The following is a 26184-nucleotide window of genomic DNA, read 5'->3' on the forward strand; positions in this document are numbered from 1 at the left end:
ATCCACAACTGAGTAGGGTGTGGTTTAAGATATGAGGTCTGAAGAGTATATAAGTGGTTCCTTTCCCTGACTACATGCTGGAATTACCTAAGAATCTTAAAAAAAACACCCATGCCTTTGTCTCATGTCCATGCTCTGATTTACTTAATGTAGAATAGAGCTGAGACATGAGTAGTTTTAAAGTTTCCCAAGTAATGCTAATGCGCAGCTAGGGCTGGTCACCGCTCTAGCTGAATGTTTGCTGCAGAGCCTTGGTTTGCAGGGTACTAACACGTACTCTTCTGGTAAACCATCAGTGCCTCAGGGCCTCTTTAATTTTTCACAAAAGAGAGTAATAGTTCAAGAAATTTGAAAGAGAATAAGTTTGCTTTTAGCATCTGTTTTCTGGTAGGACCTTTGGTACTATCAGTAAATGATAAACCTGTGGACTTCCTGCTGTGCAGCTGCCAAGAACAGCAGCACTTGGAATTCTTTATAACTCATTTAATAAGTTGATGATCATGCTTCAGTGATCTTCATCCTCAGAAAGTGAATAGCATCCATTTTATTTTCTTCACAAAGTACTTTATATGTGATGCCTTGGCTTTTAGACATTATCTTCAGCTTTTCTTTTATTTTAAAGGTGGTTTCCTAAGCCCAAGATCTTTAATTTGATTAAGCAAAAATGAATAAATTCTGTGTCTACTATGGTTTAAAAAGACAAATAATCAATAGTTAGCCAAGTCTACACTACCAGGGGAGATTATAGAGACATCACTCTCTTAAATCAGGTTAAAAATACAATTGTTTAAGGTATATAGGTAATTGAAGAAATCACATTTTCTCTCCACCCACTTTATCTGGACAATTGTCTTAATTTCCACCCTTCATAAACCTGGCCTGCTAATGTTGCTGTATAAACAACCTGGCCTTACCTTTTGTGCTATCTGCTTTTTCTTTACTAGTTAAAGTTTAAAAAAGAGAGAGAGACTATCTAATCTGCATCACTACTTAAAACTATTAGGTATATATAGAAGATAGGAATTCACTATTTGGGACAATCCAATTCAAAACACCCAAAAGATAACAGGTTTAAAGAAATTGGCATATGTTAGTGATTATGCAATCATTCATTTCCCACAGATTTCTTTTTATAGGACACATTGGAAAATCCCAAAAGAACTGACAGAGTCATTTAAACCACAACAGGTTTATTTCAACATCAAAACCAAGGGTAGGAGTGGGCAAGGAATAATTTTCTCCCTCTCTCTGTTTTTCTTTCTTTCCATTTTTTTTCTTCTATTTTCCTTCCTTCCTTCCTTCCTTCCTTCCTTCCTTCCTTCCTTCCTTCCTTCCTTCCTTCCTTCCTTCCTTTCTTTCTTTCTTTCTTTCTTTCTTTCTTTCTTTCTTTCTTTCTTTCTTTCTTTCTTTCTTTCTTTCTTTCTTTCTTTCTTCTCTTGCCCTCTTTCATATATATAATTTTTTTAAGGCATCAAAAACTTGGTTCTGAGTGTGCAAAACTGTGACTTCCCTTCCTGTGGATGCCTTCCGAAAAGCATATCTGACTTCCTCATCAAACCAAAGCATCCTGAAAACATCCAAGCAGAGGAAGCATTTTTTCACCAGGACATGGGAAGGGGCCATAGAAACCCAAATGGAAACGGACATTTCTTGTGAATGACTGTTTCTACCCCAGCTTGGCTTCTTGCCTAATTCAACAGACACTTAGGTGGCTTAAGAAGGATGTTTTCTTAAAGGAAACCAGCTCTGGGCTGGACATAGAGCCTTTTGACTGGTGGCCATGTTCCTTGTGCTACCTGGCAAAATTAGCAAATCTTTCTTTTAGCTGTTGTTGGGTTTTTGAAAATACTGCATTTCCTGGTAACAGTTTTCTTTTGTCTAGTAGATAAAAGGAAAGATATTTTCCATCTACACCATGTAATACTTTTTACATCTTAGAAATTACTTTCTCAACCAGGCAGGATCCCCTGAAGACTCACTCTTACTCTCACGGCCTCTTGACAGCTGGCTTCAGACCAAGTGGTCTCAGAAAAGTCCTCCCTTTCCCTGATTGTGCATGTCAGTGGGAGTCTGTTTGCTGTCATCAGAAGGTTCATCTTACATATATGACCATGGGAGCTGTATGTGTGTATGTGTGAGAGAGAGAAAGGAGTGGGAGTGGGCACAGTGCCTAGTTTTAAGCTTTTAAGAATACTCAAAGTCTGTGATTGAAAAAATTAGAGATTAAGGTGGCACTTCTTTTTCTTTTGCTCCTCAGGAAACAATATAAAATCTCTTGTTATGGGCCACCTATCATATTGATGCAATACATACCACTCTGTTAATAAAAAATAGACAATCTTCTGCACTAGTTGGTGACAGAGGGAATTGACAAAAACCTTTCTGAATGGCATTGTAACACTAAAGTCAAAAGCTTTATAAATTGTGTATCTGTACTTAGGAACTGATCTTAAGCAAATGCTTACAAGAGTTTTGTTAGCAAGGATTTTTATTGCAAAATAAAAAGTGAAAACAACTTAAATGTCCAAAATTTGGGAAGTGGTTAATCAACTATAATGTGCCCATCAGATGGGAGATTTTGTAGTTCTGATTGTAAAGAATATCCAAAGATATGGGGTAAGGTTTTTGATATAATATAGAGCGGAGGGAAATTAAAAATAAGAAAATTACACCGTTCAATGTCAACTTTGTATAAATATGTATAAACTACGAAAAAGAAATAGGTCAAAATTTTAGCAGTAATTTTCTCTGTAACTTGGCATTCCAGGTAGGATGGATGGATGGATGGATAGATAATAGATAGTTAGATATAGGTAAAAGGTTTTTTTGTAAGAAGGAAAATGCATTTTATTAGATATAAAAAAATGTTTTCCCAATCTATAATTACTATAAATTATGAACATATCATATCAAAGTATATTTAAGAAAACATTGTTTTGGTGTCATAAGTTTAATCAGCACAGGACAGAAATAGTGTAAGACAAGATGAGAAATTCTAGACAAGGCAGAGTTCTAAGAGACCACACCTAATTCTCTCTACTTTCCCAAGGGAGAAACAAGAAACACAGAGAGTTTATATCTTTTTATCAAGGTTATAGTTACTTTATGATAATGCCAGAACATATCCTAGCCCTAAGCTCATTCCAATATGCAACAGATTGAACTTTATTGTTAATGCTGTTCTTTCTTTGTTTGCATGTAAGTTGATTTTGATTAGTCTGGATTATTTGGTTGTCATATTTGCTTCCCAAATGCTCACCTCTTTCTTGATATTGTGGGTGGTTTGACATTCTAAATTCAAATAGTTTCTCCTAATATTAACAGCAACCTTATACATTGTTTAGACAATGTCTGATAACTGTTGGTATATAGCAAGAGCTTCTGTCTTTGAACCTGTTGCTATTTATGAATCAAACTTCTAAAATATATGGTTTTGAATTAGAGACTGTCTGAAAAAAAATGTAAGGAAAATAAACCAAACTAAATGATTTCCAATTTAATAATACAAAATTCCTTTAGCAAGAATTTTTTTCTGCACTAAATATAAAACCAAATTAATAAATGCATGATATTTTCAGAAATGCTTTCCAGATTACATATAATTGTTAGTTATTAGTTATTTTTTATTTTTTTAAAGAATTTATTTGTTTGCTTGTTTATTTATTTATTTTTAGAGAGAGGGGAAAGGAGAAAGAGTGGGAGAGAAACATCACTGTGTGGTTGCCTCTCACTCGCGCCCCCAACTGGGGACCTGATGTGCAACCTAGTCTTGTGCCCTGACTGGGAATTGAACCAGTGACACTTGGCTCGCAGGCTGACGCTCAATCCACTGAGCCACAGCAGCCAGGGCTAGTTTGAGTTATTGATTAGAATTGGCAGTATTATTTAACTAATTCACATAGGTTTGTTATTAAATAGTTTGAAATAATAAGATTTTTCTGAAGAATAATAAGATTTTTGTTTAAACTTGTTCCTTTCCCAGTGTGTAGAGCTTATGCTGCAAATATTAACTGTGAAAACATCACATAATACCTACCTGGTATTGTACTTTTACAATTCAGTCAGTGGGGATTTGCACTATCTAGGCAGGAAATATTTAAGATAATGAATTCTGAATAATATTGGGTTGATCAAAAAGTTCGTTTGGACTTCCGGCCAAGATGGAGGCTTAGACGGACACGCTAGGTCTCCCTCTACAACTATAGAGGAATACAACTACTTCAAAACAAAGGATAACTAGAAATTCCAGAAAATAAAACTACACGGAAGTCCAACATATGAAGTTATAAACCAGCGGTGCCATTTGGGCAGGTAAGAGTTAAAGTGGGCAGTGCTGATTGCGGTTGCACCCGGAGCGGCGGGCGGCGAGGAGTCCCGGCGGCCAAGCCCCTGGCGGTGCGCGACTCCGGAGCTGGGGAGAGCGGCCGCCGCATCGCCTTGAACAGTGAGGCCCAGGGGGGCGGGAGGACGGATCCCGGTCTCCTAGCTGAATAACTGTGTGAATCCATCTTGGACCCCCGCCCCCAAAGAAAGCACCACAGGGCTGCGAGATAGGTCGCGGACAAGCAGGCGCTGGTCGCTGATTTGTGACTCGTACACAGGCACTGCCCCCTACAGCCGGCCCAAGAAAACAAAAAGCATCTGTCAAAATGAGGCAGGCAACTTTAGAAATACCGGTAACACAACTCACCAGGCAGCAGATAGAGAACCTGACAGATGAACAGATAAGAAACCTGTCAGAGGCTCAGTTCTGGGCCATTGTTATCAGGTGGCTTACAGAATTCACAAAAGAGCAGGAAAAAGATATGAAAGAAGCGAAAACCTTTCATAACGAAAGGAACAAAACCGCATACGAGACAGAAGGAAAGGAAATAAAATCCAGAGTTCATTTCAACAAACTGGAATATGGAGAAGGAACAAGCAGTCAACCAATGCAGCGAGAGGAAATGGGAAGCAACAATGAAAGGATCAGAAACCTCTGGGACAGCTATAAAAGGCCCAACATAAGAATCATTGGTTTGCCAGAGAATGAGGAAGATGAACTAGAACTTGAAAAATTGAGTGAAAATATAATAAAGGAGAACTTCCCAGACTTGGGGAAGGGAATAGACCTGCAGGTCCAGGAAGCAAGGAGAGTTCCCAAGAGACTGGACCCAGGGAGAACCACTCCAAGACACATTATAATCAAAATGTCAAAAATTAAAGATAAAGAGAGAATCTTAAAAGCAGCAAGAGAGAAGAAAAGAATTATGTACAAAGGGGTCCCAATTAGACTATCAGCTGACTTCTCAAGGGAAACCCTACAGGCAAGAAGAGACTGGCAAGAAATATTCAAAGTAATGAAAATCCAAAACCTACAACCACGAATACTCTATCCAGCGAAATTGTCATTCAGAATAGAAGGACAGAGAAAGTGTTTCCAGGACAAAATAAAACTGAAAGAGTTCATTAGATCCAAACCACTGTTATATGAGATGTTAAAGGGACTGGTTTAAAAAAAAAAAACAGAAGCTAGGGAGATGAAACAAAGGCAAACTAAATAGGCAACGAGAGGGGAAGAGGAACTGTGGGTACGGGAAGCATATTGGGGGGAGGTCAACAGGGAGGGGGAATGGGGAAAGGGAGGGAGATGATATAGGAATTGGGGATCAAGGTAGGAGGGAATGGAATAGACGGAGAGAGGTTGGGAGGAACTGTATGCACAACTAATGGACATAATCTAAAAGGGGGGGACAACTGGAGGGAGGGGGGCCACCGGGTGGAGGGGAGCAGAGGGAAGGGAAATTGGCACAAATGTAATAATTTAATCAATAAAACACATTAAATCTGAAAAAAAAAAAAGTTCGTTTGGTTTTTTTCTGTAAGGTGGATCTAGTAGCACTTAGTTGTCTTTAGCTTCATTTGAAACAATTTGTTAGATTGTATTGTGACAATTGTCATATCAGTGTGCATTTAAAAAAATGTTATCAAAATTGGTAAATTTTTGTGTAGCCATTTTAATATTGAAGATTGAAGAAAATACACAACATTTTTGCCATATTATGTTTTATTATTTCATGAAAGGTAAAAACGCAAATGCAAAAAAAATATTTGTGCAGTCTATAGAGAAGGTGTTGTGACTGATGGAACATGTCAAAAGTGTTTTGCGAAGTTTCATGCCAGAGTTTTCTCACTGGATGATGCTCTATGGTTGGGTAGACCAGTTGAAGTTGACAGTGATCAAATTGAGACATTAATTGAGAACAATCAACATTATACCACTTGGGAGATAGCTGAAATATTCAAAATATTCAAATAAATAGTTATTGGTGAAAAGAAAAAATGTGTCTTTTATTTTATGGAAAAAAAATATAGACTTTTTGGCCAATCCAATACTTATTAACTATATTTTAATGACTCATCCTTTTATTGAAACCATTAAAATATTTTAGAAATTACTTTACAAATGCAATTTTAACTTTTTACTATATTCATAAACTACTGCTTTCTTAAGAATAGAGATTAAATTATTCAGGTTTAGAGAAAAAAATTAGTGTTAATCTTCATGTATTTCTCTTTCTGATATGGCCACTAATGTCTAATTGCAGCAGCAGAGGCCCATCATAGCACTGTTTTAATCAGTACTCCACTGTATTATTTGTCAGGGATTTGGGACCTGGTGAAAGAAACACTCTAACCTTCAGACTTTCAGAAACAGACTTGCTCTTGTGAAATAATTCACAGTACTGGCCTCATGAAATGCTCAGTGAACCCACCATGAAGAAGGAATTAAAATATAATACATGAGCTTTGGGTAACATTTTTAGACTCATTTATAGGATTCCTAGAATTGAAGACTCATCCTTCTTCATTACATGGACTATTGAATGGCCCAGAGCAGGACTGATGGAACTGTCCCACTGTGGTAAGGTGTTTAGTTCTCAGTTCCGTTTGATATATTGAAGGATCTGGTACCACTGGGTTCTCTTTCTCTCCTGGCATACATTGGTTTGTACTGGGTAGAGGCTTCCCATTTAGAACAGCCAGGAACTCTTCACTGGCAGCACCCTACTTATGATCTAGCATGCCTCACTCAAATGTCAATACTTTTCCTGCTTGAGCAATATGTATATTTGAGTTTTGACCCCTATCAAAGGATCAGGGCATTGTTACTCCTATCTTTGTCCCAGGTATGTTTTAAAACTTGACTCAATATTTACTTCTATACTGCATCTGAAAATATACTGAAATTTCACCAGGTAAATATGGTTTATATCCTTTCAAGTGTGAATTATAGGCTCTCTTTATTCATTTTAATCTCTTCTATTTTTATGAAAATGATGCAAGCCTTCTTTATCACTTTTTCTGGCTACTGTAGTCTTTGCTTCTCTCCCTCTTTTCTGACTCTTATAGCCTTTAAAAAAACCTCTAAGAATTTAGTTCTTAAGATTGATACTATTATATTGCTCTAGCATTCAACTCAATTGAATGTTAGACATTTTTCTCCATGAAGGGTAAGGATCATGCCTTTTACTAATATTACACATATTACTAATAATATACTAATATTAAATTACTCATATTCCTGATATTACAGAACGTAGCAGAGTGCTGAGAGCACAGCAGAGCTGTAAGTGTACTCATTGATTAAATCAGTATTTCCACTTTTTTGCTATTTAACCTAAAACATTAATTTTCTTCAGTATAAAATTATGTATTGAACTGTAACATATCACCCACTATACATAGCAAGTGAAATAATACCAATTTCTCTTTCATGTCTTTAGGAAGAAGTATTTCTAACAAATGCATAATGCAGAAGTGTATGTTTCTGCCCTGAATTTCTATTGCCTTACACATTTCTTACCACTACTGAGCCAATGTTTTCCTCTTTTAATTTCTCTATTAACTTTAATTAGGCTCATGAGTTTGCTGGCCAGGTGGGTTTTCCCTAAATGCTCACAACTGCATTTTCCAGGCTAGCAGTAGAATTAAGTTAAGCTGCAGATTTGAGGCAGAATCTACCATTATAAGCTGTGGACGTTTCCACTGCCACCACAACTCATTTCATCCAGTGAGAATTTCAGCAGGCAGCACTTTTAATAAGCCAGGCTCAACATTTTTCAAGGAATACTTTGGGATCCATTTTTGAAAGCAATATTGGTTATGATTCCACAGCTGGAAGATTTCCGAGAAAATAATGTTTGTCCTCTTGAAAACATGCTTGGTCCACATGGCATAAAGAATATAACAACTCTGAGCAATGGTTTTAAATTTTATAATAACATATCTATAATATGTAATTTTCTACCAGCATTGTAATGGGCACATGATAGAAGAATAGTAGGATTAGTTCCAATTCACCCTTTCATTTCAGTTTTTCTTTTAGGAAACATAAACTTGCCTACATTATTTAACATAGATTTCATTTGTAATTTTCTTACTAAAAAGGAGAAGAACAGAGCTGAAAATCTTTCTGTGATCCTATAGGGCATTAGATGGTCTCAGGTACTGGCTGCTGGTTTAATAAAAGGATAGGATTTCCATTTACTTCAGGCAGGCTTAATGTATTGTTCTCAGAGTGAGACAGTCAGAATGAGTCAGGAGCCAAAGAATACACTTTATAGACACAAATAATCGTAAATTCAGAATGTCACCTTTAGGCAGAGGCATTTTTATTATTGTTAGTGGAGCTGCTGAGTAGGTTTGATGTTTTATTCTCTTGAGGACTCAATGTTCCCAAGTCCTGGAGCCCTGTCTTTATCAGGCTCGCAAGAAGGGAGCCCAGCCAAACTTGCTTCCTATACTTCTCTATGATTGATAGCAGATGGCATGCTTTAAAATAAACCTATCCATTAGCAGTCCTCAGTGTTTTAACTCAAGGCATTTACAACTGTCTCAAGCAGAAAATACATTCACTCCATGAGCTAGTTTCAGTCCACAACAGCTGTACAGGTGCAAATCTCTCATTAACTCTTAAATAGTAGTGAAATAAACAATGGATTTTTCTCTGACTTTATTTAAGGGAGTATACTTCAAAGCTACTGTGGAATTAATGGAGTTTTATTAATATTGAACAATATTATGCAATGATATGCTAGTCCAAGGGATATATAGATCATATTGGGGACGTTATAATTTAAATGCTGGTTTCTATGCACATGGACTCAGTGATGTGTGAAGAGGTAGAAAAGAAAGAAATAGCTCAGCAATGGTCCCTGGCAGCACTCTGGTCCCAGGATGCATGCACCTCTGTTCAACCTGTAGTGCCTCATCCCTCTCCCCTCCCACACCCTGCTCACAAAGGGAGCAGTCATGCTGAACTTTTAACAGCATGGTTGGTTTTTAGGCAGACAATTGTATTGCCATACATATTATTAGTTAGACAAAAGCAAAATTATTTTAAAAGTTTGTTTGTTGCCCATATTGAACAGAGGTGAGGTTTATTTGTGACCAAGGGGAGGAAAAAAAGCTTTGTAGTTAAAAAAGGCAGTATTTATTAGTATTAGCAAACACCTAATCAATTTACCTTATGACAGGTATTGGTCTAGAATCTCACAAAAATTAATTTATTAAATTTTATCAAAAACTCTTGAGTAAACTACTATCTATATCCCTAATTGTACAGGGTAGGAATCTACCATGCTCTATTATCTTTGTTATAATTAAAAATGAGACCCTAACAAGAATATTTCATGAAAGGAGGGGTTGAGAGAAGGGATTTTAGGCCACACTGCCTGGGTTCAAATTCCTGTTTCAGCACCAAGTGTATGACCGTGTGCATGTCATTTGACAGCTCTGTCTCTAATTTCTCACTTGCTAATAATTGTAACTGCTTAATATGGTTGTGATAACTGAATGAATGAGTGTATATATAATGTTTAAAATAGTGCCTAGTGCTTAGTAAATGCTCTGCAAGTTTTAGCTATTGCACTGTAATCACCACCATTTTTAAAGATATTAGATTGACATTAAGCCCTTAATGGAAATTAGTCCTCTGTGATTATCTTCTACATCTGGGACTCTGTTTTGAAATATATACATATATATTTGTCCAAACAAAGCAATTCATTTGTTTTTATTTCACACTGTATTAATCAAACACAGGGTTGCCAATCAGGGACTCTGATCAGCATGAGGTAATAAGAGTTTTCATATGAAATTGATAAGATTTTGCCTCAAAGCAAAGTAATTCGACACTCTAGCTTTAGCAGCCTTATTATTGGTTCGTATGTTATACCCTTAGGCCTTCTGAAATAATGAAACTGGTTAATGGAGCCCCTCATTACAACCTTACATGGGTCCCCATGGGCCAATACTGCTATGATAGGTAAACCTGAGCCAAAATATCTCTTCAGTGGGCAGCTGAAAAGGCGAAGCAGTGAAAGTCATAAAATCGCCCAGTGACTACCCTATCTGCTGCTATTTTTTAAAAGGGTAGTCAGTGTTAAAGAATTTTTTAGAAGAAACCCCACATAATAGAGACTTGCCATTAATTTCCCAATAAAAACGTAATATAGGTAGTTCAGAAAAATGTGGAAGCATCCAAGTGTGCTTGAGGTACTTCTGTTATGTCCCATCTCTTGAGTTCTGTAAGTTTCTTCACCAGGAGCCTTTTGTAGAGGCATTGGTGTTTCCTTGTATTTACAAGTGCACTCAGGTGAGTTTTACAATGTATACACCTATGTACAAGGTGAAAAATAATCTAAGTGACTTGGGGAAATATAAGTTAAGAACAACACATATTAGTAGGAAGTTAATTTGTGTTGATGTAGATATTAGAGCTCCAATGATTACAATTGCACAACTCTTTGATTACATTTCATTTGAATTTCTGAAACATAATTCTATATTGGTTGTGGTTATAAAAGATAAATATAGGCCAGTGGATATTTCATACTTCTTGCTGTAAGCTTCAAAGGAATTGGCTTGAGATTATTTAAGGGCACCTTGACATGCATTTTAGAAGTTGGTATATTAATGGTTCTTCCAGACTTCATGACTAGTTTTAGTATCATACTGAATGAGATTAAGTCAGTTAGATATACAAATTTCTAAACAGGAAAAATAATCTTAAGGAGTGGAGACTAGGAAGAACAGTGCATTGTATCATCCCAGAGAAAGAAAATAAATTTTACTAAGAAATACTTTTCCAGAAAAAAAAAAGATATTAATAGACTAAAAAAAGATACCTTGAAAAGATTTAAGAATATATTGAAGCACTAAGATATTTTGGTAACATGATCTGAGACTATGTTGTTAAAGAAGTGCAACTGTGTATTAGTTATATCTACTGTAGAATTTCAAAACAATCGACATTTGGAATGTAACGATAGGAAGGAAAGAACCAGACATCAGGATAGCTGCATTCTACAAAGAACAACCCAAGATCTGTCTACCTTTAGGCCAATTACCTCAGCTCTTTTTTTCCTAAATGTAAGCTCCCTATGTTTCAGATTCCTCAGCTGTAAGTTCAGAGGGTTGGACTGGATAAGAAAATCAAATAAATGGCAGGTGGGCTTGGATTCCCCTCTCCCATAGCCATGACAGGCAGCAATAATTGATTACAGACTCTTCCCACTGAGCCAGTGTGAGGCCTTCAAATTCTCAATGCAGTGACCCAAGCAGCCTTCCTGTGGTCCTCATCACTCAAAGCGAACTTGAAATGAGACTTGTTGGCTTTCCCTTTTAGCTGCTAGATGGTCCCTAAAATGCAAAAATTCTAGATTAATAATGTTTCTCACCATGAGGTGGTGTCTATGTTTAAATGGGCAGATGTATTAAATGGAGAAACAGATAAAGAATTCATGTTTTGGTGAGTACAGCATAGATGCTGCTTTTTTAATATTGCTTTCAATGCCTGCATTCCTATGAGAAATGCTTTCTTTTAGAGAAGTTTTGACATCTTACCACACTAATTCATTTATTTACCATTACTGTTTTAAAACTGCTGAACCTATTTTTTTTTTTTTAATTGTTCACTTGGCACCCTTTTCAATGTAACCTTAAATATCTTTTGCTACTTTATCCCCAGTCTACACTCTTCCAAATGGATCCAAAAATCATGTTCCCAATGTCTTCTTCAAAAGCTATTTGTCCCTTAAGCCCAACCCCTGCCTCTTTTTTGTTTATTTTGAAGACTTGTTCTCATTTTGCTAAAAACTTGAAGTTAGAAGTTTCTAAGTAGTGTATATCAGTCTCTATTCCTCTCCAAGCTCATTTATTGGAAATTTTTAGAAGTTAAGGTTTATTCTCAAATATGGGCCAAAATTGAGTTCATTTGCTTTATTAGTTGTGTGTCAGAGTAGACAGCAATTATTCAGAGGCTTGCAGCATAAATAGCAGCCTTTGCAAAGTCAGGAAATTATTCTTATATATTTATTAAACTTCACTGACAGATATATAACCTATTGTATTACCTGAAATAATAATAATTTCTTAAAAATACATTGTCTTTAGTCCCCCTCCTTGCAATAATTCTTTTTTTTAATATACATAGTTTCAGATAGAAAAAAAAAAAAACAAACTATCCTAGTTAAGAACATTACTACTATTAAATAGTTTATTATTATTAAATTTTTAATAACACTTTACATTTTATACAGGGCTTTGTAGTTTTTATTACTGTTGATCCATTAAGAAAACATGGTCTTTTGGATAAGATTATGGGTTAAGACTTAGGAGACAGATTTTGACACTTGCCTGACTCTGTCAACTCTGATTTGGGTAATAATGACCAGGAGCTTTGTTTCTCTGCACTCAAGCTTTCATATCTGCAAACTGGGTACAATATTGCTAATTCGGTTTGTGTGTGTATGTTAAAAGAAATATTATCCTTGGTTGTTTTTCTTAAGCTCTTCAAAAGAAGAAAGCCATAAATATCATTGCACATGAAGTGCTACTTACTATGTCATGTAGGCTTTGCTTCCCACCCTCATGTTCCCTTCCTAACAGAGAAATATGTAATGAAATTGTCCTTGAGCCAGAGGAGTGGCTGGATTGTAGCCAAGGATTTGGGTTAAATCCCTAGAGATGTTTGACATTTGTGTTAATCAGTTGGCTCTCTTATCACCTGGAGTAATGTTAAGTTAGATTTGTATGTTCAGCACAATGAAACAAGCAAACAGATTTTTAAAATATTGAACATTTAGCAAATTAACATTTATAAGGCTTTATATCCAAAGGCAATAGAGCATTGTTATATGATTAAAATAAACAAAATTTACACTGACAATAAGTATATACTTAAACTTGAGGAAATGTGAGCAAATATAGCAACAGTAATTAACACATAATACTTTAAGCAATATTTTAATTGCTTATAAAACTAATTTTTCTATTGCACATTTACAACAGGGCATTAATAAGCCAGGTTCTGAATGATTGACTATCAGATTTGATAAAAATCAGGTCAAAGCCTCACTGGTACACCTTCTTCTTTAAGATAACTTCCTGTGACTGCTTTCTGGGTGATTAAACAAAACAGAAAGAAAGAAAAGAAAGAAAAAAAAACTATCACAAACAAAATAGCAATACAACTTTATATGCAATCTTTATTTTCAAAGGACCCCAAAATGCTTATAAACTGTTATTCAAACCATATTCAGGAACCACTGAAGCGCAGCCACATTTTGGAGCCAGAAGAGGAGCTAAGTGTCAGTTGGAAAGGCTGTTCCTGCTCTGGAAGGGGTGTGGCTTGCATGACCTAATAGGGGTTTTCTGGCTCTAATTTCTGCAGTGCTGCGTGGGTGGAATTCCTCTGTTATGGAGCTGTGTAAGGCAAGACTGTATTGCTGTGGAAGGTGGGAAAAGAGAATATGGTAGTAGCAAGAAGAGGCATGGGAATTGGTTATTTATGTTTTTGTCACCAAGTGGCTGTGACTACAGAGCTGTTACGGGCTGTCCGGGCTTCCTGCCCCTGGGGTATATTAACTCTGTCTTGGGTGCTATTTGAACCAAGTTACTTGAGTTCCCAAATGAAAAACTTTTCCTGTAGGAATTTTTGTTTTTTTGCAGAAATAAATATATTGATAACAGGTTGAACTGTATCACACATAAAATCAGAGAATGTTAGAACAGGGTTGACCCTAGAGCTAATCTAGTTAAAAAGCCATATCTTTGAGAAATCTAGAATCTGAATAGGGGAAGTGGTGAGAGTACTACCTTAGGTCAATATCAAAATCTCTCATTTGGAAAAGTCCTTAGTGATTAACTAGTTACATACCTCACACAACTATAGAATGACTTCTAAAACTTTTCTAAGAATTATTTCAGCAATTCTATTGACTGACAGGGACTTAATGACCACAGAGAACAACACCTCTCATTGTTGAATGTCTCCTTTAGGAACATTCTTCACAATACTCATTGTTTCATTTCTTCAATACACATTTATTGAGTGGAAATCACATGCCAACCATTAAATCAGTCTTTGAAACACGAAGGATGATAATCTTAAAAAAATAGTACCTAATATTTATGAGAGGACTCTACATGTTAGTTACCATGTACTTGACATGTATTAACTCATTTATTTCTCCTATCAAGCTTGTGATATGGAAACTGTTATTTTTCTCCATTTATATATGTAAGGAAGACTGTGCAAATAACTTGCCAAAGAGAAGTAACTAAGTGGCAGACCAGGGATTTAAACCAGGTGTAATTGTCTTAGAGCACATGCTCTTAACCCTAACATCATGCACTTCTTTAAGTTGCCAGCTAAACAAATAAATGAACAATGTAATAATTGATTCTTATTAGAGCTATGACGTTAATAAGCAAAGTTCTGTAGGAAGGTTAATACAGGCACCTCATTAGTAATGGTGATCAGGGAGGACCTCTCTGAAGGAAAGGAGGGTTTGGTTTCAGGAACCAGCCGTGAGAAGAATAAAGGAAGAACAAGCTGAAAGGCTTCCCCCAAAACATGGGGAAGAACCTGAGGGCTATTGGAGTCAAAACTTTCTCCCACTGAAATTCTCCAATTTAATGCTACTATTTAAATTACATAGAGTAAGTTAAATCCTTCTATCTTACACATTTAGGTTAAATTAGGCTCTTTTCTGTGGTAAAGTATTATATAAACCATGGATCACTAATTTTATAAATAGCCATTTGTATTTTAATAAAGACCTTTACAAAAATAGTTTTGTCCTTCACCTCTGCTTCTATTATTTATTTATATCACCTCACTTGCTGCTCCCCTTAAAAAATTGTTTGCTAAAAATGACCTCCACTGACCCATGACACATTAAGAAAAATAACTAAAATGTTTTCAGAGATAATTATGTATCAAGCATCATGAAAAGTGTCTTATATACTTTACCTTACTGAAATATCACACTTAAATAAGTTGTAACATTAAATCATTTTATATGTTGAAGCCACGAAGGTTCAATTTGCCTAAGGCCACCTAACTGGTTAGCAGCAAACCTTGGATTTGAAAGATCTGGCTGGATGATTCCAAAAGTTTCCCATCTCTTTTGGGCCCATAACTCACCTGAAATATATGTATAGCTCTACTTATGACAGGGGCTTTCTAAGACAGTGTAGGAAACTTAAGTGGGGTTGAGGATCTGATTTTTTTTTAAACATATATTTCTCTGATATCAGGATGTGTCTTATAATTGATGGCATTTTATAATCCAGTCATGGCATAGATGCCATTGTTTATTTATGAATGCCCTTAGTCATAGATAATTATATTGTTTTATTTCAACTGAGGTTTATGAGGAAGGTTGGAACTACATATGTTGAGTGTAATAGCTTTTAAAAATGCTTTCTTGATTATTATCTCAACATCTGCTGTTGACTCCTTGTGACCAGATCAAGAAATACAAAATCAAAATATGCAGAACAGTTTCAAGTGATTTGAAAAGAAATTTAGAAACAATGGGTCAGCACTCTTAAAAAAATGTTCTGCTGGCACATATAATGCTATTATGTTAAAACATTCTAATTGATAAGCATGCATCAGGTCATTGAATTAAAATTGCTTTTAGTTTCTTAGTATGTAAGATAATCCTTAGTATTAGAAACTATGACATCTTAGAGCTAATGAAGTATAATGAATAACTTGAGCAAATCCACACAGAAGTACCGACAGTGCCCACAATCACAAAACTTGTAAAGGATACGTACACAAGACTCGATTACTACACTATCCTTCCTTTTAGTAGATCAGTGAGAAATTATTTTTGTCTACTACACATATCAAAGATGAGCCAACCTATTAATTGTATTAAAAATGAAATTGTATTCTGCTATATACCTAGATAATACTATATAACTTAGAACATGACAATAAAAATACATATTCTATCAACATTGACTATAGCCCAGGGTAAGATGGTATGCTTTAAAATAGTAATATTGATTTGAGTTCCTACATTTAGTCTTTAAGGACAATGAATTAAGAGGGTAACCATGAAATACCACACACTGTTTTAATTTTTCATGCTTGTTTTCTCCCACATTGTACACCTTTTCCTGAGGTATAAGACTGTAATCTAATATGTAAGGACACCTAGGCTTGAATATAAAGAGTAAACTGAACTCTACATTACCTCAGAATAAGAACAAATAAAGAAAGACCAAATTATAGTACTTAGGGAAGAGTTAAAGAGTTTTTACATAGAGGAGTGTCCTTGAAATTAAATATTTTTCTATGTAAGTTGACATTTAAAATGTGTGACTTAAGAGCGATAAGAAAATTGTGAGAAACACAACATTAAATATTTTCGATCATTTTCTTGTGAATTATGCAGCATTTGGTACAAATTTTAGGAAACAGAAACACTCTAGGGTAAAGGTGAGTATTTGTATGCACTTCATGTGAACATATATGCACACATACACAGTTATATTTGTAGTATAATGTACGAGATATATAGAATATGTCTATGTAAAATTGTTTTATATGTAACATTTTCATCCCAGGGACTAAATGTTGGCTCCTTAAATTTGTTTTTACGAATGCTTCCATGCTAAACTCATGGATCATTGATGCTGGATAGCACAAATGTTGTTTTGATTCTTTACAGGCAGTCCAAATGTTTTTTAAGAAGTCACTCTAGAGCCATCCTTAAAAATGGCATGTTGTAGATTAGACAGTACAAAGCACCAAAAGAAATAAAATGAAACTATGTTATCATTGACTGTCCTTTAAACATTAAAAACTCACAGAAGAGATAATCTACAGTAGGGAACAGTGCTGCATTGGCACAAGGTATGCAGAATGACCCAATGGGTCTTTTCCATCTCTAATTCCTGTGATACTGCAGATCTAGGAGATGGAGCCAGTAACTGCTTATGACATAGCAGTCTCTCTTTCTCTCTTTCCCTCTCCCTCTCCCTCCCTTTTTCCCTCCCTCCCTTTTTCTCTCTATGTCTTCCCCCTTCCCTTAAAGAAAACAAAAACTGTGAGAAACTAGGAGAAGTCAGGGACTAGCCCACTTTTTAAAGGAAGAAAATGGAAAGTATGAAGCATTGATTTGATTGTAAAGGCTGCATGCGAGCAAGGGGGCCTGAGCCACTTATACTACAGGCAGTAGTTAAAAAAGAAAAGAAAAAGGAAAAAAAACCTTGAAAAATGGGTGTAACCCTGGGCTTTGATACAACTGGCCTTTCAGCCCCCACTTGAGATTTGAACATCCCCAAGGGAAGCTGTGGTTTGGAATAAGATCGTGCATTTAATTTCACTCAGAGAACTTATTGGACTTGGCACTAAAAGAAAGAATTTGCAGTATATTTTTTGTCATGATTAGTGGCCCCCTCACCACAACATTTGATTATTTTGGAAAGGGAAAAGTTAAATCCTTGTAAAGTTGTGATTTACAATTTGCGAGCATCCAGGTAGGGAGCATGACTTCTGCCAGCTTGATCATGGGATCCGCATTTTATGCTAGCTCATTGATGTGAGAAAACAAAACAGCCCTGTGGTGGGGAAAGGATGGGAAATCTGCCCCTCGATCATCCTGGAGATTTTCCCTCCACACTACATCTTCCCTCAGTCACATTGATTTTGGTCTCTGCTGGAACTTGTAGAAAGGAAACTGGCATGTGGCTGGTTTACTTTTCATTTCTAATCTGTAGATTCTGGTATTTTTATCATTTGATTTCTTTGCCCTCGCAGTTATATAAATATTGAGGCAGAGGAGTTAAAAGGAGGTTCTAATTTTATACCTGAAAATAACTTTCACTGGACATTGTTTTTTCTCAAGCTTTATAATTAAGATTGGCGGGCTCATGGGTATTTTAATACTTACTAAAATACACCCAAATAGCCAAAGGGAAAGCAAATGACCAACTGGGTAGGCTGATGAATATTTTCCTGGTTGATGCACAACTTTCCCCACAACTGTGATGCTTTATCCTTTGACATTAAGAATGCTGTTTGCAGAAGTAACATTTCTTTGAGCACACAGCTTTCTGAAATGATGTTCAGCTGCAAGGACTGAAGTAGGGTAAGTTGGGGCATCAATGCCGAGAACAGCTGGGGAAATTAGATTCTGTTCCAGTGTCGTACACTGAAATATAGTCCGTGAGGTCTTGAAATGAATCTTAAATTGAAGTTAATAATAATAAATTCCACCTCTTCTGCTATGTTTGAATTGTATTTAGTCTATTTCTAGTTGGATTTGTGCTTGTTGGAAAACCATTCCTAATGTTCAGGCAGAGTTCTCACCATGCTTACTAAGTGAGAGCAATTTTCTGAATAATGCAATGTAGCAATGTTAGTGGTATTGTTGGCAGAGGAAAATCACTTTTTTTCTCTCATTCTGGACTTGGACAGGAGATAAAGATAAATACAAGCATTGCATTGGTATTTGGGAAGTGCTATACTTGTCCCAAGCCGAACATGGTGGTTAAGGGAATGGATGAGTAAGGACAAACAAAAGAGCCTGGGTTTCTAACTCAGCTGTTTGTGTAACTTGTGGGCAAATTGTTTATTTTCCTTAAGCCTCAGTTTTCTCATCTGTACTTTGGAGTAAGTAAAAGAATTAATTTATTTGAGGGAAATGAAAGGAATTAATATAGATCGATCATTAAAGGTGGATAATAATTGGCACATAAGATTTCAGTATCAGCTATTATGGCTGTTCAGTATTGACCTTATTAATGGGATATTTCTCTGTTATATTAGCAGGTTGTATATTGTGGTAAATTTAGATTCATGTGGAAGTAAGATACAAAACTTGCCCTTTCTTGCCTCTCTCACTGATTTAATGACAGTGAGTCAATGAGTTTTCTTGTTTAGCCTTACCTTTGCCATGCAATTGTGAAATTTGGATCAAAAGCCAACTCATTCTGTATTAATGAGACCTCTTTCAATCTACAGTGACAGAAAACCAACTCAAGCTTTCTTCTGTAATTTCTAATGTTTTTACAAATTCTGACCTGTTGGCACCTCTTTTCTCCTCTTCTCCTTGCCATTTCTCTCTCTCTCTCTCTCTTTCATACACACACACACACACACACACACACACACACACACACACACACACTTTTCTCTTTTGCTCTGGCCCTTCTGTTTCAAGAATTTACTTTCCTCTATGATGATCGCATTTTAGACAAGCTGTCTCCACATGATTGCAAGTATGTCCTCCAGCCTAGGTGGTCTTAGAGGCAGCAGTCCTAGAAGACACATATTGAAATGATGTGGCCCTGAGACAGTTCCCATAGGAAAGGCTAGATTTCCCCCCAAATATCTGTCATGCACGAACACTGATGAGTTACCACTTGTGGACAATTTCTTTTCAGATATAATTTTATCAATGAATAATTTTATAATGCCCTTGCCTAAAATAATGCAACCTTCCTGTATGTAATAAACAGATTCATCTCTTCCAAAAGAGACACAAACCCAAATCTCTCCTTGTTATTGCATCCCACATCCAAGTTCAGGATCTTTGAGGGATGTGTATTTTCCTTGAGTCTGATGCAAAGTCAGTGATTTCATAGCCCACTCACTGATGCCAAATGGTATTTTCAATCATGGACAATGGAAGAGGAAAAAGAGGATGAATTCAGAACAGAGAAGGGGAAACAACTTAAAGTGGTCAGGAGGCATTGGCATATACCATACTCTGGTGGACTGGAGTAGCAGGATCTCTTCCTGCTGTTGGTGGAGAGGATTTCACAGTTACCTTACCTGTCTTCTCTGAGATCAACTGTCGGAGAGAAGACCCTTGTCCCTTGTCAATTATATCCTCACCTCAGAGGGCAAAGGTTCTCCTGCTATGACAAAGTGACTTATATCACCCTTACAAGGTCCTAGTGCCCTGAAGACTGACTCTGGGATCAACCATTCCAGACTTTTATTTGACAGTCTTTGAGTTTCTTTGATAAATACCTTTGAGACTGCAAGAGCAACCTGTCTCTTTGTTTTACTTCAAGAGTTCTACATATTATAAATTCTAAGATGCATATTTTCTCAACTTTTAATACTTATTAAATTAGGAAGTATGTTACAATAAACAGTAGTTTAGATTAAGTACAATAAGGTATTTTCTAAAACCAATAAATGTGTGGAGTTAAGGGCTAGATTCTAGGCCCTGTTCTGGGGGTTCCTTTTTTTTATTAAGAGCCTTGCAGTGTTCACACCTCTCCTCCTGCCTATGCTGCTAACAAATGCACTAAAGAAGGCAAAAATCCCTGCAAATTCACTGCTTACAGTGGCTAGGAACGTGAAAGGATATAATGGACAAAGTCAGAACACATTAACATGCTCATTAATTATCTTCATGATATAAAAAACTTGACTATTTAGTATTATTAATGCCTTTGATATTCATTAATGCCATTTATATTAGTATTTATATCATCTAGGATATCTACTACATCTGGTTCAAAACATCTCTTCCTACCACTTGCAGAGACATAAGCAAGGTTGGATTTGATTAACATGGTTATGATTGAATAATTTTTTATATGCTTGTAAATTTACCAGAGCTGTGTCTATCCATAATTTCTGCTGAAGTATTTAGTTATAATTTACATTTAGAAAAATTGACATCAGCAAAATCTACATAGTCTTTTGTAGACGATCCTCTCAAACTATTTATTTATTATATTGACAAGGAGCAGAGCTTAGGGTCTCTTATGATATAGGTAATTTATCAGTTTTTCTCCAGTTAGCCCTCCCAGTTCTGTGTTCATTTATTGTATCCACTTCCTTTTCAATCTGCACTTGAGTAACTCATCCTTTCCTGTTCATGAAAACACACCTCTATCAAAACCATCATCAAGAAATGGGTGTGGTGTTAATTAGTTTTACTTTGATTTGACTTAACATCTATCCTAATTGTGCTTTTCTTTAATGCCGAAACATTTAGGGAGGGCGATTCTCACTGAGTAGACTGAAGAGTTGACATCACCCCTTCCCTCTAATGCATGACTAGTGAAAATACTGCTCACACCAATTAAAAATAAAATTGAGTTTAGAGGATTGGTTAGATGAAGATCTAGAGCCATCATTACCCAACTTAATCATAAAAATTATCTGAAGCATTAAAAAGTTTCCTGGGCCTCTTACAGACTCATAAGGTCAGATTCTCTGGAATAAGGTCTTGAGAATTATTTTTTTAATGATATCCCCAGGCAGTTATTGTCATCAGGCAAGTTGGTCTCAAAGAAGCCAATAACGGGAGAGGGTATGAACATAGGAGAGCAGAGTGGATGCCACAAGATACTACATGATATGCAAAAGGGTAAAACTTTGATCCATCTCCTTCAAGTACATTTACAGTTGCTATAATCACTGAAATTATATTGTTCCTTTTAGAGTTTATCTTTCGTATAGTGCAAATTTTAATGTATCAGGGAGGTGGACGGTTATATGCAGTTTGAAACCAGAGAGAATGAGTGAGACTACATCCTGCAGGATATGAATGCGAGGAGTCTGTGGGAGAGGGACACACTGCTGCATCCACACACAGAAGCAATCCCTTGGTCTTGTTTCACTTATCTCTTGCAGACTAACTTTTCTCTAAAGTTAGCATTTCTTTGCTTATAATTGTTCACATACTTTAATCTTTTTAAAAAATAACATTTGATTTATATTGTTTCCAACTTTAAAAAATTAATGACAAATGTAATTGTATAAAGATTTAAATAATAAAATATAATGATTTAATATACATATATATTATAAAATAATTACCAAGATCAAGATAATTAATACATCCATCACTTCACATAGTTAACTCTTTCTTTGTGTGTAGTGAGAACACTTAAGGTATACTATCAGCAACTTATAACTTTACAAACCATGTTGTTAACTATAGTCACTATGCTGAATATTAGATCCTCAGAGCTTATTCTTCTTATAACTGAGAGTTTGTATCCTTTGACCTACATACTCCCAGCCCCTGGCAGCCATCATTCAGAGAGAATTATGCTAAGTGAAATAAGGCAGGCAGATAAAGACAAATGCTATATGGTATCACTTATTTGTGGAACATGTATGTGTGTATGTGTGTGTGTTTGTATATATATGTGTATGTGTTTGTGTGCAAAAAATGTGTCATGTATTTCTCTACATAATGCTATGTTGCAAATATCTCAACAGAGGGATAAAACTAGGACAAACAAAGATTTGACAAAATATATATTCTAAATTGTGATGGTTTCTTATTTAACCCAATTCCTTTCTGTAACAAGTATTCAAACCACTTTGTGATTCATTCAAAATTTCTGATGTTAATTATTTAATTTATGTCTTTTAGATGGGTCATAAAACTGGCTTAGTACATCAATTCCATATTCCATTTAGTGTCTGAGCTATAAATCAGTGGCTAGTTACTAGTGGCATTTCTGTAAGCTTAAAAAAAAAAAGAGACTAAACTGCTTCGAGTCTGAGATCATCATTCTTCTGGCTTTCCCGATATCCTTGTCTAAGAATTTGTGATTCCGGCAAAGAGAAAGAGTTAAGCTTATTCTCCTAGTTGGCAGAAACTTTGTAGTTTAAAATTACACACTGACTCTGGTGTAGAGACACAAGAAATTATAGAGCAGACACTGTCCAGGACAACGTATAATTTAAAATGTACTAAAGAATGTATACCGCATGGCAAAGTAAGTGAAGTGCTTCTTCAAATATAAGTGTTTTGCATAGAAAGGCAGTAATTATCCACTCCTGGGGCAATGTTTGCATTCGTTCTAAATCAATATTTACTATTCATTTCTTGTGTTCAACAAAACAGGGATTTAACTTTTTAAAAATTGTAATGAAGCACTACGACTCCAATAATTCTGCAATGTAATTGTCTTCATATGAAATATTGCTAAATGGTGTTGCTATTTCCAGAAAGAACAGTGTGAAATGGAAGGGTATCCCTATTTGTGAAATGCTATGTTGGGAACATTCAATTCAAACTCAGCCAAGCAGGGCGCCTCACCAGTTTTCAAAGACAAGTTAAGCTGTCTCCTTGGTAAGGCCCTTAACTAGGATCATTCAGATGAATCTTTGCCTTTATATTTTTCCCTTTTCCCCTAAACACATGTCCTGATAATGATTCTATTTCAACTCAACTGTTGTCTTTTGAGAGGTACATGTGTGTCTGTGTGTATAAAAAACTCTTCATTGCATTTTTTTTTTTCTGTAGGAGAAAAAGATTTATTTCCCCCTTTAGCCTCCCAATTCCTCCTGATTATTTAGTTCAAAAGAAGCTCAAAGGAAATGCTAGAGGAAAGAATAAGAAAATAGGACACATGAATACTGTACTCTGAGACAAGACTGAAGGTCTTCATCATATTTTTATTTATAGAGCTTATGATCTGATCATTCTATGACTTTTCTTTGGAAAAATGACTACAATTTTTTATTACAGAGTCTAAAAAAGAAATGTACAATATAACCACATGTTATATTACAACATGAATATGTACTCCTTTTCTCAGCAACAAAAACAAGAATGGCTTTGCCCCTGAGTTTCAGATCAAAGCAGAGTCATCAGTGCACACCATTACATAACCAAATGTGACACACATGCCCAGGTTTCCTACAGACTTATATTTTTGTCTTCCACTTCTGTGTACAGTGTAGGACCCAAGGTTTTTTGTTTTTGTTTTCATTACTGTGTTGGGGGTGACTGGGACCAGGCAGACGTCTTTTTTGAAAACTCCACCACTCATATGAGGTTTTTCAGATTTTATATTGATCAGCTTTTTCACATTAAATGTAATCAGTATTCTATTTTCAAATTGACAGCTTCTATGGTCTCGATTATTTAGAATGAGAGAAGGAGGGGGATGAAAAATAACTTATATACCTTTACAATCTCACCCCATAGTTTGTCTTGCTTCTGTGACTTTAAAATGTGTAACAGCCATGTGGAGTGGGTCTGTACTGTGGTTCCCTCTCTGCGTCTTTATACCATTCATAATTCATGCAAGCTCTTTGAGTGAATTACTATTTGGTATGCACTCTGGGGACAAATAATATCATTTATGTATTGTGATTTCAACTCTATTCTCTTTTCCTTTTTATTGACAAGAAACAAGGGTGTTGCTTATAGTTTTGAAAGTAAATGGGGTGCAGAAATCATTTCCTGTCTGAGAAAGGAACCTTCTTTCTGCAGGAAATGCTATTGTAAACTGTACTCTTATAAATGGTGTGTTAGTTCTCAAGATATTCCTGTCTCAGTGTATGAAGTAACAAAGTGTTCCTTTAGCATTCAGTGGAGGGAGCCAATGGGAAAGCAGGTGGTTAAGGACACGTTCCTAAAGTCTGGAAAATCAATGGGACACTAAAAAGGGAACTGAAGTGGACCGGAAGAAACCTCTTGAGGGTCATTTAAAAAAACCAGAAACTGATTATGAACAGAGCTTTTACCCAAGAAACGGGAGGGGGCCAGCAAACCCATTCTACTGCACTCCAGTTAAATGTCTAATAGTTGAGACGTTCTCTGCACAGCCCATAAAGGATAATGAGGAAGGCTTTGATAGCTTTAAAGAAAGTCGCTCTGTGGCCTCTCACAGTAACATGATCTGAGTGTAAGTGGCAAATGCTTACAGGCCCCAGAATGCAAAGGGGCAACGCCAGCTAGGTAAGGAAGTTACCTTGCTAATTGCACAGGAAAAGGGTCCTGATGTGAGCTTGTACCTGAGGGAAAAATAAAAATAAGGGATGTTAGACTATAAAACCTAAGCTCTCATTTGCTTACGCTGAAGCCTTCTGGAGACCTTGAAATTATCTATGATTTCACTTCTGCATGATAATTATTTAATGTAGGTCAAATTAAGGATTAACCTGAATTCTTAATTTTATTACATTGTATTTTTTGGATTATGAATGATTTCTTGCATCAGTTAGGGTTTTAAAAGTTATTACATTACTTATCTCCTATTGGAATCATTTTTGAAACTATTCTTGTATATAACCAGCCCCCAACTCCAGAAAAGATAAACTTCATGAATAATTTAAAAGAAAAAAGGAAGAACATTCATGCTGAAGTATTTATATTAAGTTTGGTAATGAAGAAAACAAGTTTCGTTAACTGTTCTTTTTATGGTGCCTTTGCTACTCTTAGCAAAAGTCTATTAAAAAGAGAAACCCTAAAAGCTTCTCCCAAGGCAATGAGGACACTCGCACTGACCTTGTATTCACTCTTTCAGAATATGAGATAGTTACATTGAATAAGAGAGTGGTTGAATACTTCTATTCATAGAAGTAATTTGCTACATGGTTAATAAGCCGGTATACCAAGAATGAAGTAATGCTCTCCCTGGACTTTAGGCAAAAATCAATCGATCAGTTGATTACTTTACAAACATTGATTTTACACCTTCTTGGCATGACACCCAAACAAGTATTAAGAGCTAGCTGAAACAAGACACCTAAAAATGGAATAGAGAATAATAAGTGCCCCCAAATTCTTCCTCATTTATGCACACTTCTACCAAAATTTAATGGACTATAGAGATATATCCAATAAGGTGACATTCCATAAAAATCAAATAATAATGCTCTTTCAATTGATGATCTGAGAAAAGGGGCAACAGAGTGTCCTCAGTCTGTCACTAAAAGCCTACATTTACATGGGTGTACTGGTTGTGACTGTCGCACAGAAGGCCTGGTTGATGGATAGGTAGATGCAAGATGGGCACTAAGTCAAAACTGGTCATCGCCCACACCTGTACTGGTTCCAGGTCCAGTGATGTTCATTGCCACTATTATTGATGGTTTCCTCTCATGATTATTTCACT

This window comes from Furipterus horrens, unplaced genomic scaffold (genome assembly GCF_987537825.1).
Source record: "Furipterus horrens unplaced genomic scaffold, mFurHor1.1.pri manual_scaffold_1, whole genome shotgun sequence".
In the NCBI taxonomy this organism is placed as follows: Eukaryota; Metazoa; Chordata; class Mammalia; order Chiroptera; family Furipteridae; genus Furipterus; species Furipterus horrens.